At 39.0% G+C, this 18217-nt stretch overlaps 1 long non-coding RNA gene across 5 annotated transcripts; it reads right to left on the bottom strand.

Moving 5' to 3' along the window:
* Positions 1 to 6: 6 nt before the first annotated feature.
* LOC138312980 (uncharacterized) lies at positions 7 to 17442 on the bottom strand. Of its 5 annotated transcripts, none has more exons than XR_011207108.1 (4): positions 17168 to 17442; positions 4120 to 4463; positions 1194 to 1416; positions 7 to 262 (listed from the first exon to the last, which is right to left on the bottom strand). It is a non-coding gene; the product is annotated as an uncharacterized lncRNA (long non-coding RNA). The 5 variants fall into 5 exon arrangements; XR_011207107.1 differs by having other exon boundaries at positions 4100 to 4463; XR_011207111.1 differs by having other exon boundaries at positions 4232 to 4463; positions 17168 to 17441.
* Positions 17443 to 18217: the final 775 nt, after the last annotated feature.

Genomic DNA, 18217 nt, shown 5'->3' on the forward strand with positions numbered 1-18217 from the left:
CTAGGATGAAAGCCAGAAATAAGTAGTACATTCTCATCTATGAAGATGATAGTTGACCAGCAATCCTCTTGATGCGGACAGGCTTCTCCACGTCATCACGAGAATTGAAGTAGCTCTGGAGGGCTGGCCAGTGATCTAGGAGGCACTTCACTTTACACACTTCTCAAGGCTCAACCAATGGGTAGAGCTATGTTTCAGTATCTTGGTTGGCTCCACATCACAAAACTTTGTAAATTCTATGTACTTCTCTTTCCTGTCTGAGCTGAAAATATATAATTTAACATATTTCTCAGTTAAATAATTAAAGATGTTCCAGGCCAGCCCTAATGAATTGTTTGTTTCCCCTTTAACAACCCATACCAGTGTTGGGTAGGTAGGTAGTTTTTTTTTTTTTTTTTTTTTTTTTTTTTTTTATTAGACAACAAATACCTCAAGTTATTAGTTTTCTTTCTAAAACTGAAGTTATAAAAGCATAAAATGTATTATAAGAAAAGAAACAAAACAGAGAAAACAAAAAAAAATTAGAAATGAAAAAATATTTTTGGTATGAAAAATGCCAATAAAATATTTTGGGTAGGGAGTGTTTTGGTGGGTAGGTCGGAAAGGGGAAACAAACAATATTTTATTTTAAGCCCCACCACTGACAGAGCATAAATGATTCTTATCATTTTAACAACGATTGGTATTTAATCATGTATATATATATGTCTGATTAACACAAAAAACAATATAATTTTGCTTTCGGTTGCACGCGCAATCAGTACCTCATTCCATATAGGACATAGTGCCATCGATTTTTTTCCGGACGCAAGTAATTATTGTTTAATATTGTTATCTTGAAGTAAAATTAGAAGCTGAAACTTTTCAATAGTGGTAATGGTGTACAGTAAGTAACTTTTGTAACTGAAGAAAAATACTAATTCGTCTGCTCATGTTTTTTATTGTAAAAAAAAATTCTGTTTGTCAGAGGTGGAGCATCTTTAACATTCCCACAGTTTCAATCTATCATCTCAACAAACACCCACTGAAATATCTTCACTGAATGATAAATGTTATAAATACATGTTTTCAAGTGGGACTATATGATATTAACACACATTACATCATTGACGAGATCTTTGTCTTAAAAGTTTAAATCTTATAAAGAATTTGGGAACCAATTACCTCAAGCAATATATACAAATTATATGTACCTGTAATAGAAGGTGTCCACCAATAGATCCTCGATGGGCATAGGGAGGGTCTTGACAGCTGCCACAGTGCACAGGTTGCTCAGATGGCAGCTACATCCAATATCAAAAATATAAGGGTGTTTTCTCTTTGATGTAGGTCATCAGAGAGTTGTGTCTACCTTTCATAACAGAGTAGTTATCTGGGACAAAGGAAATAACATTCTGCAAAGGATTATCATGATTCCTGCAAAAAACAAGAGGCCCAAAGGGCCTTAACGGTCATCTGACTACCTTGGCAATAGTAAAACTAATTATATATGGTGTCACTTTGTCAGGACCATGTCAGGATCAATTTCTTTCAACAAATTTTATTTCAAACAAGAAGCCCAAGGGCCTTAACATATAGGAAATTAATTAGATATAGTGTCATGGTAGCCATCTTCGATTTGTGATCAACCAGAGATGTAACAATGCTTTGTCGGGACCATGTCAGGATCATTTCATGCAAGTTTCAGCCAAATCGCACCAGTAGAACTTGAGAAGAAGTTCAAAATGTGTTTTCAAGATGGCGGCTGTGGCGGCCATCTTGGGTTTCGGATCAACCTAAAAAATAACAACACTTTGTCCGGACCATGTCAGGATCATTTCATGCAAGTTTCAGTCAAATCGCACCGGTAGAACTTGAGAAGAAGTTCAAAATGTGTTTTCAAGATGGCGGCTGTGGCGGCCATCTTGGATTTCGGATCGATCCGAAAAATAACAACACTTTGTCGGGACCATGTCAGGATCATTTCATGCAAGTTTCAGCCAAATCGCACCGGTAGAACTTGAGAAGAAGTTCAAAATGTGTTTTCAAGATGGCGGCTGTGGCGGCCATCTTGGATTTCGGATCGACCCGAAAAATATTAACACTTTGTCAGGACCATGTCAGGATCATTTCATGCAAGTTTCAGTCAAATCGCACTGGTAGAACTTGAGAAGAAGTTCAAAATGTGTTTTCAAGATGGCGGCTGTGGCGGCCATCTTGGATTTCGGATCGACCCGAAAAATAACAACACTTTGTCGGGACCATGTCAGGATCATTTCATGCAAGTTTCAGCCAAATCGCACTGGTAGAACTTGAGAAGAAGTTCAAAATGTGTTTTCAAGATGGCGGCTGTGGTGGCCATCTTGGATTTCGGATCGACCCGAATAATAACAACATTTTGTCGGGACCATGTCAGGATCATTTCATGCAAGTTTCAGTCAAATCGCACTGGTAGAACTTGAGAAGAAGTTCAAAATGTGTTTTTCAAGATGGCGGCTGTGGCGGCCATCTTGGATTTCGGATCGACCCGAAAAATAACAACACTTTGTTGGGACCATGTCAGGATCATTTCATGCAAGTTTCAGCCAAATCGCACCGGTAGAACTTGAGAAGAAGTTCAAATTGTGAAAAGTTAACGCACGGCGGACGGCGGACGACGACGGACGAAACATGATGACTAATTACAATAGTCTTAACTAAATATCTATTAGCCAGTTAAGCACAGCAAAATTTATTGAATCTAGGAAATTTATTATTTGAAATCAAAAATAACATATCTGGATATTGATTTCTTATTTTTAATCATTTACGGTAGTTTTCTGCGTATTGCCAGCGGGCTATACAATTTTTTATATCAGAAGATGCCTAATGCAGGCTATCTGCCGATGCGGACTATCTGTGAAAACTATTACCAAATTATAACAAGAGATCCCAGAGGGAGCTTGGTGCCCACCAAAGATTGATCTATGTCTGACAATTGTCAGATGGATCTTTTCTCTACTTTCCAAACTTCAACTATCAAAATCAAAGATGGCGGCCTGTCGGCCATCTTGTTGACCGATCGGTCCCAAAATGCACAACTAGGACCCGAGGAGAACCTACATATGGAATTTGAGACAGATCCTTGCAGTACTTTCTGAAAAATAGTGGTAACAAACTTCAACAATCAAAATTCAAGACGGCGACTGGCATGGTCAGCCATCTTGTTGACCGATCGGTCCCAAATGTCAGTATGCACAACTAGGGCCCAAGAGGAACCTTCATGTGTTATTTGAGAATTATCCCTTTAGCACTTTCTGAGAAACAGTGGAAACAATTTTTTACTACCAAAATCCAAGATGGCTGCCTGATCCCTTTAGTACTTTATGAGAAATAGTGATAACAAACTTTAACTATCAAAATCCAAGATGGCTGCCTGGTGGCCATCTTGTTTACCGATTGATCCCAAAATGCAAAATGCATAACTAGCTATAGGGCCCTTGGAGAACCTACATATGAAATTTGAGAAAGATCCCTTCATCACTTTCTGAGAAATAGCGATAACAAGAATTGTTAACGGACGGACTACAGACGAAAAGCGATTTGAATAGCCCACCATCTGCTGATGGTGGGCTAAAAATATGCGGGCTATACATGTATGTTGGAAATAGTTCAGGTAACCCTCTCACTATTCTAAAATATTTTTGTATGAGCTATTATTCCTTGCATTTAAAACCTATTTCCAAAGAAAAATATATGTTATTGATAGCTTTACATATCTTTGAATAAACCTATAGCCCTTTCGAAATGAAATGACTATAAAGCATATATATATGTGTATATATATAGACTCATGAACCATTATTAGTATATCATATACTACATATGTCCTGTCAAAAATCAACTGTATTTTCAAGGATTACATCAAAGTATAACCCGAAGGCAATCTGACTGTGTGGGTTATCTGTAATTTATTTTTCAAAATCATAGAAAATGCTTGATTTTGCTTCCCCTGGGCTATACCCCGGCGCGGGTTATATGCAGGTAATTACAGTAATTTTCTTTTTACATTCAAATTCCAACAAGATGGATTTTTTACATACAGGCTATAGCTTACTTCATTTATTTTAGAACTTGATACCTTATGAAAGATATCCTTACAAGAACATTTGTTGAAGGTATATTTGCAGATGTTCTGAGAATTGCTGACGTTACAAATAGGCATGGCCAGGGACCGTGAGACAGTCCTGCTGTTTAAGAAATGAACCATTACTGCTAAGATCTCAGGTGCTGAACTACTTCCTGCTCTAACGTTGGGGCCAGGGCTTTCTTCACTAGCATGGTGGTCTTTGTTTGACTACAGTCAAACTTACAGGAAATCTTAAGCTTGATATCGGGAAACATTTTCTTGTAGATCTTTGTGAAATGATCAGCAACATATGCATTGTAGGGAAGATTGTGCTCTGCCAAGAAGTCACAAAATAGGGTCTATGCTGTGGTGACATCTACAATAAAAAAAATATGCATTATAAGGAGGCTAAGTCGATTTAAGTATTATTTATCTAGTATCTATTAATGTTTTAACACATTGAAACCAATAATACTTATATAGAATATGTAAAATGATCTGACTGTGAATCCTCGTTTTACCCGAAGGCATTGATCCTGACATTATCTTATGTATGCAACCAGTGTATCCAGTTATATTCCCTGCCTCTATAATACATGTTGATCGAGTTGAATGACATCAATGACCTGACAGTACTAGTGAAGGCATACATGATTGTGTCCATGAGTCAGATGTTGACAATACCGGTACTTATATATATAATTTTAGGCAATAGTTATACAATATGTACATGTGTTTCTGAGATGGATTCCAAAAAATATAGATCTTTTTAAATTTGTTTCAATACTAAACTAATGGAATCAATATTGACAATAAATAAAAAAAAGATATCAATGACAACCCTATATATTGCTAATTAATATACACATATCTAATGGACAACAAATTGCAAGCATATGAACAATATGTTCCTAAGATCTCTAAACATATATATAAATGCAATTCATAATTCTTTATGATTCTATATACTTATTTACAAGACAATTGTACAAGTGTATCTGTATATAATAATATTAGTATGAACGAAAATGTTCATGAGAGAAATCCAGTTCCTCAATTATTAAAAACCAACAGTCAGTGAATGATCATTGGAAATCCAATATCTGGGAAGTTCAGCCCTACCTACAATGACATCACAACACTTAACAAGAGGCCCAAAGGGCCTTAACGGTCATCTGACTACCTTGGCAATAGTAAAATTAATTATATATGGTGTCACTTTGTCAGGACCATGTCAGGATCATTTTCAATTTCTTTCAACAAATTTTATTTCAAACAAGAGGCCCAAGGGCCTTAACATATAGGAAATTAATTAGATATAGTGTCATGGTAGCCATCTTCGATTTGTGATCAACCAGAGATGTAACAATACTTTGTCGGGACCATGTCAGGATCATTTCATGCAAGTTTCAGCCAAATCGCACCAGGTAGAACTTGAGAAGAAGTTCAAAATGTGTTTTCAAGATGGCGGCTGTGGCGGCCATCTTGGATTTCGGATCGATCTGAAAAATAACAACACTTTATCAGGACCATGTCAGGATCATTTCATTCAAGTTTCAGTCAAATCGCGCCGGTAAAACTTGAGAAGAAGTTCAAAATGTGTTTTCAAGATGGCGGCTGTGGTGGCCATCTTGGATTTCGGATCGACCCGAAAAATAACAACACTTTGTCGGGACCATGTCTGGATCATTTCATGCAAGTTTCAGCCAAATCGCACCGGTAGAACTTGAGAAGAAGTTCAAAAGTGTGTTTTCAAGATGGCTGCTGTGGCGGCCATCTTGGATTTCAGATCGACCCGAAAAATAACAACACTTTGTCGAGACCATGTCAGGATCATTTCATGCAAGTTTCAGCCAAATCGCACCGGTAGAACTTGAGAAGAAGTTCAATATGTGTTTTCAAGATGGCGGCTGTGGCGGCCATCTTGGATTTCGGATCAACCCGAAAAATAACAACACTTTGTCGGGACCATGTCAGGATCATTTCATGCAAGTTTCAGCCAAATCGCACCGGTAGAACTTGAGAAGAAGTTCAAAATGTGTTTTCAAGATGGCGGCTGTGGCGGCCATCTTGGATTTCGGATCGACCCGAAAAATAACAACACTTTGTCGGGACCATGTCAGGATCATTTCATGCAAGTTTCAGCCAAATCGCACTGGTAGAACTTGAGAAGAAGTTCAAAATGTGTTTTCAAAATGGCGGCTGTGGCGGCCATCTTGGATTTCAGATCAATCCGAAAAATAACAACAATTTATCAGGACCATGTCAGGATCATTTCATGCAAGTTTCAGCCAAATCGCACGGTAGAACTTAAGAGGAAGTTCAAAATATATTTTCAAGATGGCGGCTGTGGCGGCCATCTAGGATTTCGGATCAACCCGAAAAATAACAACACTTTGTCGGGACCTTGTCAGGATCATTTCATGCAAGTTTCAGCCAAATCGCACTGGTAGAACTTGAGAAGAAGTTCAAAATGTGTTTTCAAGATGGCGGCTGTGGCGGCCATCTTGGATTTCGGATCGACCCGAAAAATAACAACACTTTGTCGGGACCATGTCAGGATCATTTCATGCAAGTTTCAGCCAAATCGCACCGGTAGAACTTGAGAAGAAGTTCAAAATGTGTTTTCAAGATGGCGGCTGTGGCGGCCATCTTGGATTTCGGATCGACCCGAAAAATAACAACACTTTGTTGAGACCATGTCAGGATCATTTCATGCAAGTTTCAGCCAAATCGCACCGGTAGAACTTGAGAAGAAGTGCATGAAATGATCCTGACATGGTCCTGATAAATTGTTGTTATTTTTCGGGTTGATCCAAAATCCAAGATGGCCGCCATCTTGAAAACACATTTTGAACTTCTTCTCAAGTTCTACCGGTGCGATTTGGCTGAAACTTGCATGAAATGATCCTGACATGGTCTCAACAAAGTGTTGTTATTTTTCGGGTTGATCCGAAATCCAAGATGGCCGCCACAGCCGCCATCTTGAAAACACATTTTGAACTTCTTCTCAAGTTCTACCGGTGCGATTTGGCTGAAACTTGCATGAAATGATCCTGACATGGTCTCGACAAAGTCTTGTTATTTTTCGGGTTGATCCGAAATCCAAGATGGCCGCCACAGCCGCCATCTTGAAAACACATTTTGAACTTCTTCTCAAGTTCTACCTGTGCGATTTGGCTGAAACTTGCATGAAATGATCCTGACATGGTCCTGACAAAGTGTTGTTATTTTTCGGGTTGATCCGAAATCCAAGATGGCCGCCACAGCCGCCATCTTGAAAACACATTTTGAACTTCTTCTCAAGTTCTACCGGTGCGATTTGGCTGAAACTTGCATGAAATGATCCTGACATAGTCCCGACAAAGTGTTGTTATTTTTCGGATCGATCTGAAATCCAAGATGGCCGCCACAGCCGCCATCTTGAAAACACATTTTGAACTTCTTCTCAAGTTCTACCGGTGCGATTTGGCTGAAACTTGCATGAAATGATCCTGACATGGTCCCGACAAAGTGTTGTTATTTTTCGGGTCGATCCGAAATCCAAGATGGCTGCCACAGCCGCCATCTTGAAAACACATTTTGAACTTCTTCTCAAGTTCTACCGGTGCGATTTGGCTGAAACTTGCATGAAATGATCCTTACATGGTCCTGACAAAGTGTTGTTATTTTTCGGGTTGATCCGAAATCCAAGATGGCCGCCACAGCCGCCATCTTGAAAACACATATTGAACTTCTTCTCAAGTTCTACCGGTGCGATTTGGCTGAAACTTGCATGAAATGATCCTGACATGGTCCCGACAAAGTGTTGTTATTTTTCGGGTCGATCCGAAATCCAAGATGGCCGCCACAGCAGCCATCTTGAAAACACATTTTGAACTTCTTCTCAAGTTCTACCAGTGCGATTTGGCTGAAACTTGCATGAAATGATCCTGACATGGTCCCGACAAAGTGTTGTTATTTTTCGGGTCGATCCGAAATCCAAGATGGCCGCCACAGCCGCCATCTTGAAAACACATTTTGAACTTCTTCTCAAGTTCTACCGGTGCGATTTGACTGAAACTTGAATGAAATGATCCTGACATGGTCCTGATAAAGTGTTGTTATTTTTCAGATCGATCCGAAATCCAAGATGGCCGCCACAGCCGCCATCTTGAAAACACATTTTGAACTTCTTCTCAAGTTCTACCGGTGCGATTTGGCTGAAACTTGCATGAAATGATCCTGACATGGTCCCGACAAAGTATTGTTACATCTCTGGTTGATCACAAATCGAAGATGGCTACCATGACACTATATCTAATTAATTTCCTATATGTTAAGGCCCTTGGGCCTCTTGTTTGAAATAAAATTTGTTGAAAGAAATTGAAAATGATCCTGACATGGTCCTGACAAAGTGACACCATATATAATTAATTTTACTATTGCCAAGGTAGTCAGATGACCGTTAAGGCCCTTTGGGCCTCTTGTTAAAGTGTTGTGATGTCATTGTAGGTAGGGCTGAACTTCCCAGATATTGGATTTCCAAATCGCACCGGTAGAACTTGAGAAGAAGTTCAAAATGTGTTTTCAAGATGGCGGCTGTGGCGGCCATCTTGGATTTCGGATCGACCCGAAAAATAACAACACTTTGTCGAGACCATGTCAGGATCATTTCATGCAAGTTTCAGCCAAATCGCACTGGTAGAACTTGAGAAGAAGTTCAAAATGTGTTTTCAAGATGGCGGCTTCGGCGGCCATCTTGGATTTCAGATCGATCCGAAAAATAAGAACACTGTGTTGGGGCCATTTCAGGATCATTTCATTCAAGTTTCAGCCAAATCGCAGTGGTAGAACTTGAGAAGAAGTTCAAAATGTGTTTTCAAGATGGCGGCTGTGGCGGCCATCTTGGATTTCGGATCAACCCGAAAAATAACAACACTTTGTCAGGACCATGTAAGGATCATTTCATGCAAGTTTCAGCCAAATCGCACAGGTAGAACTTGAGAAGAAGTTCAAAATGTGTTTTCAAGATGGCGGCTGTGGCGGCCATCTTGGATTTCGGATCAACCCGAAAAATAACAAGACTTTGTCGAGACCATGTCAGGATCATTTCATGCAAGTTTCAGCCAAATCGCACCGGTAGAACTTGAGAAGAAGTTCAAAATGTGTTTTCAAGATGGCGGCTGTGGCGGCCATCTTGGATTTCGGATCAACCCGAAAAATAACAACACTTTGTTGAGACCATGTCAGGATCATTTCATGCAAGTTTCAGCCAAATCGCACCGGTAGAACTTGAGAAGAAGTTCAAAATGTGTTTTCAAGATGGCGGCTGTGGCGGCCATCTTGGATTTTGGATCAACCCGAAAAATAACAACACTTTGTCGGGACCATGTCAGGATAATTTCATGCAAGTTTCAGCTAAATCGCACTGGTAGAACTTGAGAAGAAGTTCAAAATGTGAAATGTTAACGCACGGCGGACGGCGCACGGCGGACGGCGGACGGCGGACGGCGGACGACGACGGACGAAACATGACGACTATAGGTCATCCTGACCCTTCGGGTCAGATGACCTAAAAAGTTATAGTGTCTATATATCCTGGTGTTAGACTTGTAATGTGTACATACCCCTGGTTCTAGACTTATAGTGTCTACATAAACATGGTGTTATACCTATTTTTTCTGAGACCACAGGAAATTGGTGTATAATATATAAATCTACTTAATTAGTCTAGTATAAATTAGTGTAACCCTGGTCAATACCAGCAGCAATATATTGCTTGGCTAGAGAGAACTTTTCTTTAGCTCCATCGGTTGAGTGTCAGACTAGTAATCATGAGGTTCTGAGTTCGAACCCTGGCATAGGCAGGTATTAAATTTATTGTAAATCCTGCACCCTGTTACATTGGCTCCCATGTAGGGACTCGGGAATGATACTTCACAATACCTGCGAAGGAATCGTTGTGACCCCTAGAAACTCGAGGACGAGTTGATACCTGGAGGGGGAGTATGTAACCCTGGTCAATACTAGCGCTCGGCTAGAGAGAACTTCTCTTTAGCTCAATCAGTTGAGTGTCAGACTAGTAATCATGAGGTTCTGTGTTCAAACCCTGGCAGAGGCAGGTATTAGATTTATTATAAATCCTGCACCCTGTTACATTGGCTCCCACGTAGGGACTCGGGAATGATACTTCACAATACCTGCAAAGGAATCGTTGTGACCCCTGGAAACTCGAGGACGAGTTGATACCAGGAGGGGGAATATGTAACCCTGGTCAATACTAGCGCTCGGCTAGAAAGAACTTCTCTTTAGCTCAATCGCTTGAGCGTCAGACTGGTAATCCAGAGCTGAGGTCCCGAGTTCGATGCCTGGCAGAGGCAGATATCAAATTTACTGTAAAATCCTGGTAATGTTGGGAATAGGTTGAAATTTCATGGTCGATCATCAGTTTTATTTAACCAATCAATGATCGATTAAAATCGATTACTTTATTCCTTGATGTATAAACAAATTTCATATAAAAAAAATCCTTCAAAGGCTTATGATTGCAAGGCCTCTCGGTGCTGTCATTTTTTTATGTCGCCTGATTTTCTTCACTTTATACTTTGTTTTATCATGGCGTCCTAAAATTCTGATGAAACTCGATTACAGATTTCTTACTCGATTAATTGATCAAACACCTCGAACCAACGATACTCGACGAACTCGACTAATCGGAACGCCACTATAAGTTACGTTATTAAAGCTGACAATGCAAGGTAAAAAATATTCAAATGATTAAAAATAAAGTATACATGTACTTGTATTTCAAAAATTGTTATGAGACATTCCCCTGTCAAGGACAGCCATTTTTGTTTTACATTCAGACACGCTTACCGACCCCTATATAAAGCGTATAAAATTAATTGACACACCTGCGCTCAGTCTACACATATACATTTACTCCTAGCATTTGTCCACTGTGCATCACCTACTAATATGTAAACAAAGTCGTTACCTGTAATGCTGTATGGGGCTTAATTGTTTTAGCAAACAAGAGGCCCAAGGGCCTTAACGGTCATCTGACTACCTTGGCAATAATCATATAGGAAATTAATTAGATATAGTGTCATGGTAGCCATATTCGATTTCGGATCAACCAGAGATGTAACAACACTTTGTCCGGACCTTGTCAGGATCATTTCATGCAAGTTTCAGCCAAATCGCACCAGTAGAACTTGAGAAGAAGTTCAAAATGTGTTTTTCAAGATGGCGGCTGTGGCGGCCATCTTGGATTTCGGATCGACCCGAAAAATAAGAACACTTTGTCGGGACCATGTCAGGATCATTTCAGGCAAGTTTCAGCCAAATCACACTGGTAGAACTTGAGTTCAAAATGTGAAAAGTTAACGCACGGCGGATGGCGCACGGCAGACGACAACGGACGAAATATGACGAATATAGGTCATCCTGACCTTTCGGGTCAGATGACCTAAAAAACACGTCAACTAAAGCTGAATAGAATTCCAAATAATAATCCGTCCACATATCGCCATGTACATCATCATACTCGATGCACTCAACTGGCCATGTGCACGTGACTACCTGTCCAGAACGAGTGACATGTGCGCATAAAACCTAAATGTATATTGAAAATTTATATTAGCTTGTATTGGACATAATGGCACTTATTCACATACCACGGATACCCGTTAATGTTTGTGCAGGACTATTGTTTCTATTGGTGATGGAATGACGTCAAAACACAATATCGTGTACGCATGCTAACGTCATTTCAGCGGGGAGATTCGCTACGAGATTCAAAGTTCGCTACTTAAAATAGGGGGTTGGCCAGTGAAGGTAACTAATTTAAGCAGAGCAGAAAGAAAAATGGCTGACACTTCCTTGGATACGACACTGACATAACTGAGGTATATCTCATCACAGGAGCTTGATATTCTGTCAATAATATTTAGTATAAATATATAAAAAAAATACCCCTATATGTTTTTTTTATACTATAGGGGTATTTTTTTATATATATATATTTATACTAGACTAAGTAGATTTATAAGAGCGCAGCTCTCTGCGCGGCCGAAGGCCGCGTAGAGCGAAGCTCTACTAACCATAATACGTGTGTGATCATAAAGATTCCAATACATTCCAGTACCCCTTGGACTTTGAAATTGTGTCCCGCAGGAAAAGTCTCGCGCCTCCATGTAGGCAGCCATGTTTTAATTCTCGTTATCAGCACGACAAGATTTGAAATTTTCTGTACTAGACGAAATGTGTCATCGGTATACGCTTTAAAATTACTGTACGTAGTTTTAATTTACACATATACAAGAACAACACAATAAATGTACTGGTCCAATATATACCGTGTATGTTCTAAAGCGCACGGAACCGTCAGCAGTGAGATCACAAAACCTGACGCCAAAGATGACGGCATAGATTCGCGCATATTTTTGATAGCATTTGCATCTGATAAAAACAAGATTAAAGTACATGTATATTGAACTATTCCATTTGGATTATTTTGAATTCTCTCTAACTATCGATAGTATGTGCATGTCAGTGAAATATTTTATTGTTAATCTCGTCAAGGATTTATAAGTGAGAAGGATTCGTGTCTGTCTCTTTACATTACTAAACACCACGCGAGACGCTTATGAACCGGGAATAAAAACCGTTTTTCTCAACAAATACTTGTCTTATCGAATCAAACGAAACGCCAATGTAAAGTAAATTAAATTTCACAACGTTTATAACTTGCTTTAAAGACGGAAGATTTAGAAGAAATGTCTTAAACTATCGTTAAAAAAATACGACCGCTCATGAAATGGCAGCACGCTTCAGAAAGTAAGACGGTAACCCTCGCACCCCCCATGCTACATCAAAGGCTGCGGCGGCGGATATCAAAGGAAATCAGTCGTCGCCCAACGTCACGGTCAGTGCACAAACACAAAAGCGCCTGCGTTGTCTTTGCCCAAAACTCAGTGTGACTTATCCTTCTCATATACGTCCTTGATCTCGTAGAAAAATATAGACAATATAAAGTTATGATGTTATAATCTTTTACATGTAGCTGAGCTCTTCTGAGGCTTTGCCTTACATTCATATTATATTATAGACAGAACGCCAAGTTCCTGTGGTCTCAGAAACAATTTTCAAAAAAAAAAATTTCATTAGGCCTAACCGTTACAGTAGACCGGTCACACTTAATAACGACAACAAACGACAACAAACGACAAGAAACGACAACAAACGACAACACGTTAAATACAAGGAAAAGTTAGTGACAACACAGGATATGTTATTCAGTACATTAAAATGAATATTTCTACCAAGTTTTATGAAGATTGGAGCAAAAATGAAGGAATTAGAGCGATTTGAATATTCTGAAATCGGCCGCTGGTCAACGATAGATCGAGTGACAAGAGGTTTGCCGTGACGGTATACCGACAACACATTGTAACATCGAAAATGTTTTGAAAACCTAACGACAACAGAAGATATGTTTTTTGTCATACTATAATGCATCTATGTACAAAATTTCATTAAGATTGGAATAAAAATGAAGACTTTATACCTGTTTTAATGTTACGAGATCGGCGACTGGTCAGGTTTACTACCGACAACAGATCGACGACTCACACACACACCTGTACACGCGTGTGTACGAGTGCATAGGGTCTCGATACTGTTTGTCTAAACCATTGTTGTGTAAACATCATTATAGTCGGTGTAGAACTCTCGGCCATACTCAATACACGAATATGTTTCCAGACCCTACGAACGGACGTGGTTCTACTCAGGGTCCTTTATATATGTTGGTGTAGCTAATCTATTTAGGTTTTTTTTGTGTATTTTTAGCTGCGTAAATATTTTTTTTATATTAATTCACTATTTTATTTACGCGGTAACTTTGACTTTATTTAATACGTTTTATTTGAAAGATTAAGTTTTAATATCTTGAATCCCGTCCTGCGGGCACACAAGATTTCGCTAAGACATTTTTTCTGTTTAGACGGACCGTGCGATTCTGTTCGATTTCCACGCACACGTTTTCGCGTACCCGGTTTTTTCGAGATGGCTGCAGTTTTTGGAATAGTTAGCATTCCATTAGTGGAAGATATAAGTTCCTTTTACTGCTTCACAAGTTTCAAAAACTTGTGCACTTTCCGTTGTCTTTTCTACAACGGGCAGTTCTCTCCAAAATACTGAACTTATTTTTAAATGTTGCGCATGCGGAGTTATTTCGTACTCTCCTATTCCTTGAAGCGATCTGCGCACATGGTTGTACTGCGTGTTTTGTATGTGCTCTAATCGTTTTATCAAATCTGGAACTTTCGAAATTTTCCTGTCACCAACAAGCTTTATGATGTGATTCATTGATTCGCAGTTGTTGTTTTTCCAGCCTTTGGGTATATGGAGGCATCGTACTCGGGCCTCAACCACCCTGCGCCGGATATAGTTGGTAAAGTTTTTTCAGACCAATATGTACCCATACGTTCACCATACATATCGTCGATTTTGCTTGATACTGAATCAAATTCTTTGATAGTATCCGAATTGATCGATCAGTCCATCCTCGCCAAAGATAGACGACATTATCGGCGCTTTTTCTTTGTCGTTCATTCATGCTCTCGAAAATATACGCAAATATTTTATACAAAAATGTACAATAAAAAAAATATACATATAATAGTGTATTTCTTAAGATAAACATATGATATGAGTATATATAAACACCATATGTTTACATAACAATAAATACAATCGCGAACTGAAATCACACTGATAATATACACACGTGTGTGCTTCTTCTATGTATACTGTATGCAAGCCGTCGGTCTACTGAGAATTTCAATGATCATTACTCATTCAAATCTTCATCAATAGTCATTACAATTGGCATGAATTACTTTCTTTAGATATAGGTTACATATATTATTATTTGCGGTAACATTACTGCGTAATTTCGTAAAATATTTTGTGTTGTCGGTCGGATCTAGATCTGTACATGTAAGCTTGGCTTACACACATGTATACACGCTGCGTCTCTTCATGTTTGAAATCGTCATTACTCCGGTATTTTAACTCCAATCTTAATGAAATTTTGTACATATATGCATTATGGTATGACAAACAACATATCTTATGTTGTCGTTAGGTTTTTAGCCCACCATCATCAGATGGTGGGCTATTCAAATCGCCATTCGTCCGTGGTCCGTGGTCCGTCCGTCCGTCCTTCCGTCCGTCCGTTAACAATTCTTGTTACCGCTATTTCTCAGAAAGTGCTAAAGGGATCTTCTTTTAATTTCACATGTAGGTTCCCCTAGGGCCCTAGTTGTGCATATTGCATTTTGGGACAAATCGGTCAACAAGATGGCCGACTGGCGGCCATCTTGGATTTTGATAGTTAAAGTTTGTTACCACTATTTCTCAGAAAGTACTGAAGGGATCTTTCTCAAATTTCATCTGTATGTTCCCCTTGGACCCTAGTTGTGCATATTGCATTTTCGGACTGATCGGTCAACAAGATGGCCGACCGGCGGCCATCTTGGATTTTGATAGTTAAAGTTTGTTACCGCTATTTCTCAGAAAGTACTGAAGGGATCTTTCTCAAATTTCATATGTATGTTCCCCTTGGACCCTAGTTGTGCATATTGCATTTTCGGACTGATCGGTCAACAAGATGGCCGACCGGCGGCCATCTTGGATTTGGATAGTTAAAGTTTGTTACCGCTACTTCTCAGAAAGTACTGAAGGGATCTTTCTCAAATTTCATATGTAGGTTCCCCTAGGGCCCTAGTTGTGCAAATTGCATTTGGGACCAATCGGTCAACAAGATGGCCGACTGGCGGCCATCTTGGATTTTGATAGTTAAAGTTTGTTACCACTATTTCTCAGAAAGTACTGAAGGGATCTTTCTCAAATTTCATATGTATGTTCCCCTAGGGCCCTACATGTGTAGTTGTGCATATTGCATTTTGGGACCGATCGGTCAACAAGATGGCCGACCGGCGGCCATCTTGGATTTTGATAGTTAAAGTTTGTTACCGCTATTTCTCAGAAAGTACTGAAGGGATCTTTCTCAAATTTCATATGTATGTTCCCCGAGGGGTCTAGTGCATTTTCGGACAGATCGGTCAGCAAGGTAGCCATCTTGGATTTTGATAATTGAAGTTTGTTACTGCTACATATCTCAGAAAGTACTGAAAGGATCATTCTCAAGTTTCATATATAGTATGTAGTAAAAGTTTGAAAAGCAGGGAAAAGATCCCTCTTTCTGTTGTCAAACATATATCATTCTGTGGTGGGCGCCAAGATCCCTCTGGGATCTCTCTTGTTGTAATATTTTCAATGCTATGATGTGTTGTCGGTAATACTGAACATACACACTCACGATATAAACCTGACCAGTCGCCGATCTCGTAACATTAAAACAGGTATAAAGTCTTCATTTTTATTCCAATCTAAATGGAATTTTGTACATAGATGCATTATAGTATGACAAAAAACATATCTTCTGTTGTCGTTAAACCTGTCCAGGTTTCAAAACATTTTCGATGTTACAATGTGTTGTCGGTATACCGTCACGGCAAACCTCTTGTCACTCGATCTATCGTTGACCAGCGGCCGATTTCAGAATATTCAAATCGCTCTAATTCCTTCATTTTTGCTCCAATCTTCATAAAACTTGGTAGAAATATTCATTTTAATGTACTGAATAACATATCCTGTGTTGTCACTAACTTTTCCTTGTATTTAACGTGTTGTCGTTTGTTGTCGTTTCTTGTCGTTTGTTGTCGTTATTAAGTGTGACCCCAGTAGACCTAACCTTATATATTTTTTTAGTTTCAAATGCATACTTTTTAACTTGCATTGTCAGTTTTAAGGCTTACATAGACATAAGACCTACTTGGTATGTAGCAGTGTCATTAAACATTGATATTCAACATCTTTTATAGGTAATTTTTCGTCCAGTAGGCCTAACGTTATATTTTTGTGAGGAAAACAATAGTTTTGAGGAGAGTAGGCCTAGTTACTGTACTTGTCCCTTAACTGTACAGTACATCGCAGGAATTTCGAAATGCTGTATCATTTGCTTACCTTCTGTTCAGCGACTTAACGTTTGGCTAGCTGTTGATACAGGCATGGCTACTGGCATTACGTAAGACGTTCTGATGTTATCCTCAGTCTAGGCATACTACGAAGCGTAGGCAATATGGCGGCGATCGATGCTATTCAAAACCGGAAGCGGTACTGTAGTTTTTTGATTGGTCCACCAATGAGATACAGTCTCTCAAATACTCATTTAAATACTTTTACAAATATGGTCATCCGTGGTTTGGGACCATCGCTCGAGTGATAGCTTGGTTAGATGAGATACTATTATAATTATTGTATCATTGTTTCAAATTTTTCTTGATTTCATTGTTTCAGGACCTGATATAATATTATAATCCTTGAAATAATAAAGTATATTCTGTAGATCATATTTCATCTGATATCTTCGATATTCCTTGCAGTGTATCACTGTATGTTTTTATATTCATATGTGGTGTATATTATATGTAATATGATGTAACACATTTACTTTCAGGAATTAGAGACTCTGGTACTTGACCCACAGGTCTTGGCGTTAGGACACAGGTACCACAGAGATATGCTAGGAAGGACGAGGGAAAGGGTGGACAATTACAATAAATCTATGCGCCATTCAGCTTATAGAAACTTCACTTTGTGGCGCCATGGAAGACTAGGCCAGGGAAAAAGAAAAGTGATACCAAGTTGTGTGATAAGGAAAATCAGGAATAAATTTCCTTCCTCGACAAATACATACACAGGTTTCCAGCCAGGACGTTTTGTGTACTAGTTAGTTTTATTTGATTTAATTTTTACTTGACTATGTGAATCAGGTCATAGAAACAAATATATGTAGTAGGCCGGACATCTTCCCCCAAACATTATTGTATGAACTTATGATAAGGCAAGAGAGAGATATATGTGTTATTTGGTGTAAGTTATACATTTTCAGGTGTAAGGATATATATGACAACATTTCATGTGTTCATATTTTATGAACTTCAGTCACATCTAACTTTCCTTTTTACTTTGTGTTGGTTGTATATTTTTGTGCATTGCGTGGTTGCAAGTTAT

The sequence above is a fragment of the Argopecten irradians genome, unplaced genomic scaffold, assembly GCF_041381155.1.
Source record: "Argopecten irradians isolate NY unplaced genomic scaffold, Ai_NY scaffold_0549, whole genome shotgun sequence".
Classification (NCBI taxonomy): domain Eukaryota; kingdom Metazoa; phylum Mollusca; class Bivalvia; order Pectinida; family Pectinidae; genus Argopecten; species Argopecten irradians.